The sequence below is a fragment of the Myotis davidii genome, unplaced genomic scaffold (assembly GCF_000327345.1).
Source record: "Myotis davidii unplaced genomic scaffold, ASM32734v1 scaffold648, whole genome shotgun sequence".
NCBI classification, from domain to species: Eukaryota; Metazoa; Chordata; class Mammalia; order Chiroptera; family Vespertilionidae; genus Myotis; species Myotis davidii.
The window spans coordinates 1,946,186-1,949,177 of NW_006299603.1; positions in this window are offsets into that span (position 1 = coordinate 1,946,186).

The window sequence follows — 2,992 nt, forward strand, 5'->3', positions numbered from 1 at the left end:
AAGCAGAAGAGATAGAGAGACCAAATAAATAATTCAAGAAATTTCCCAGAAACCCAAGTCTCCAGAGAAAGAAAACCCCTCAAAAAGTGATCTGCACGTTGATGAAAACACAGCAACATCAAAGTGCATCACTAAGAACGCTCAGCACACTGAGTGAAAGGCACATGTTTTATAAGCTCCCAGATGGGGAAACTAAAACACCAGTTTCCATTAAAAATATAAAGTGCTAAATAAGAATGTTCCAGATGTCTTGAGAGCAGCTCTGGAAGGAAGCAGATACCTTCAGGAAAGTGGGGGCGAGGACTTCACCTCCAGACTGGTTGTCTGCACCAACAAAGCCACCAGTCACTTGTAAGCGCAGATCAAAGACATTTTCAGACGTGCAAGGCCTCAAAGTAATTACCTCCCAGTCTTCTGCTTTCTAGAAGCTGTTATAGAATGTGCTTCTACTGCAAGGAAGAGCATCAGGAAAGAGGGATCCAAAAAGAGAGGAGTGAGGGGCAGGAGGGCCACAGGATGGTGGTGAAGAGAGGCCCTGGATGGAAAGGCTGGGAGGCTCTGGGAGAGAGTTCCTCACAAAGTTTAAGCTGCAAAGACATCAAATATATTTGTACACAATCAAAAGGAGACTTATGTCACTGGAGGAGAGTTGGGGATAGCATTAGAGAACTAGGTGACAGTCATTAACTCTAGCGCAAACGGAAAGCTGCTCTATCCCTGGCCAGGTGGCTCAGTTGGTTGGAGCATCCTCCAATACACCAAAAGGTGTCAGGTTCAATTCCCAGTCAGGGCACATACCCAGGTTTCGGGTATCCCCGGTTGGGCTGTGCACAGGAGGCAATCGATTGATGCTTCTCATATCAATGCTTCTCTCTCTCTCTCTCTCTCTCTCTCTCCTTTCCTTTCTCTAAAATGAATTTTTATACAAAAAGCATATCCTTGGGTGAGGATTTTTAAAAATCCTGGGTAAGTTATCTTTAAAAAGCTATTCTAGAAAATAAAAAGTAATTATGGTACTACATGGTTCTGCTGGGAATAGTACTTACATAGACACAATGATGTGCCTTGAATATCAATCTAATCAAAATGACAATAAGCTTCACAGAGTGGGAAGAGGAGGGATTAAAAGTGGGTGTGTGCGTTGGGTTCAGAGAGGGAAGAGCAAAATTTTCATCTTGCATTGTAGAAATACAATAAATGAAGCTCGAAATGAAAACCCAAGAAGTAGCAACATAAGCATGCCATTCAGAGATACAAAAATTAGCACTTGCTGGGCCAGTGTGGCTCAGTGGTTGAGTTTTGACCTATGAACCAGGAGATCACGGTTTGATTCCGGTCAGGGCACATGCCTGGGTTGCGGACTCAATTCCCGGTAGGGGCAGTGCAGGGGCAGCCAATTGATGATTCTCTCTCATCACTGATGTTTCTATCTCTCTCCCCCTCTCCCTTCCTCTCTGAAATCAATAAAAAAAATGTATATTTTTAAAAAGTTAAGACTTAAAGAATCACGTAGAAGAACTGAACAGGGATTGGAAAGCCTGCTGTTCTTGGTAGAATTCTTGCACATTTCTGATGTCTTCACATTGTAGGCGTGCATGAGTTTGAGAACCAATAGTAAATTTAAAACAGGTAACTCTGTGATGAACACTTCTAGACAGAAAAGTTTATTTTTAATGTTTAAGGATGTACTTTCGGGGGTGGATGCCCAGAAGGGGAAGTGTTGGGGCAAGGGCGGACCTTCCTTACAGTTTGTGCCGCACTCTTCTCTAAAGGGTTGTGTCAGCTCTGCTCTGTGAACCACCTGCTCTGTTCCGACGTGGGCTTGCACAGCTCTGCTTGCAGGTCATGCGGGACCTAGGTGACACCGTGTTGTGCTCTGCCCCAAAGGCCAGAAGTCTGACTCCTTAGCTGAGGGTTGCAGGGCCCCAGGGGAGAGAGATGGCCTTCTCAGACTTGCCTGCTGGCATTCAAGCAGGATCTTAAGAATAAGAACGAGTTTTACTTGAGAGGAAGGACTTTGGGTAGGAGGTGAGAGGAAGCTGTTTTGTGTTCATTTGTGTGCTGGTCTCTCAGGTGCAGCTACAGAGGAGGCATAGGAGAGACTGAGAAAAACAAAGTTTGCTGTTCTCACAGGTCCTCGAGACAAGAGGGAGGGCCATGCTGGCAAAGACCAGGGTGGTCGGGAGGCAGAAGACGGGTGTGGGGAGGTCAGACCTTCAATGGGGTTTCCTTGGAAAGGGACAGGCAGGGCAGAGGGAACAGTTTAATATTGGGTAGGTGGGCTCGAACCTATAGGTACAGTTCCTAATAGCCAGCCCCCTGGCCCTGGGATGATTAAGGTAGAGGAGCATTGCCTCTTAGGGTGTAGGGTCAGGCACAGGAGGTCTACTCTGGACTGGGCAGCTAGCAGAGCAAAGGTTGGCTCTGGGGTGGGCCTTTGCCATCTCTAAGACTGGCAGGGCCAGTCTCTCCAGCCAGAAAGGATTTTTTTTTTAAGATGTCAAGCCATCTTAATAAACAGAAAATAAAAGTATCTATATATATAAAAGGCTAAGTGACTGACCATATGTCCGTATATCCATCTGACCAAGCGGCTGGTACATATGATGCGCACTGGCAATAGCAGGGGGGCAGCCTTAAGGACCCTGGAGCCAATGCCAGGATCAGCCACATGGCCCTCTCCCCCTCTGCTCTCCTCTCCAGCCAACAGTTTGCTGGCTGCCCTCACTCAGACCAGCTTCTCCCCTGGCGGGCCTGGCAGCTGCAGCCGGGAGCTCAGGGGAAGGTGTTTTTCTCTGCTCCAGGTGAAAAGAGCTCCCACTGACACAGCTTATATGGAAAGTATTCCCTCCTACACACGCGTGCACACATGCACACACACACACATACACTCACACACACCTGTGCCACAGCCAGCCGCACACACACACACACACACACACACACACACACACACACACACACACACACACACACACACACACACACATAC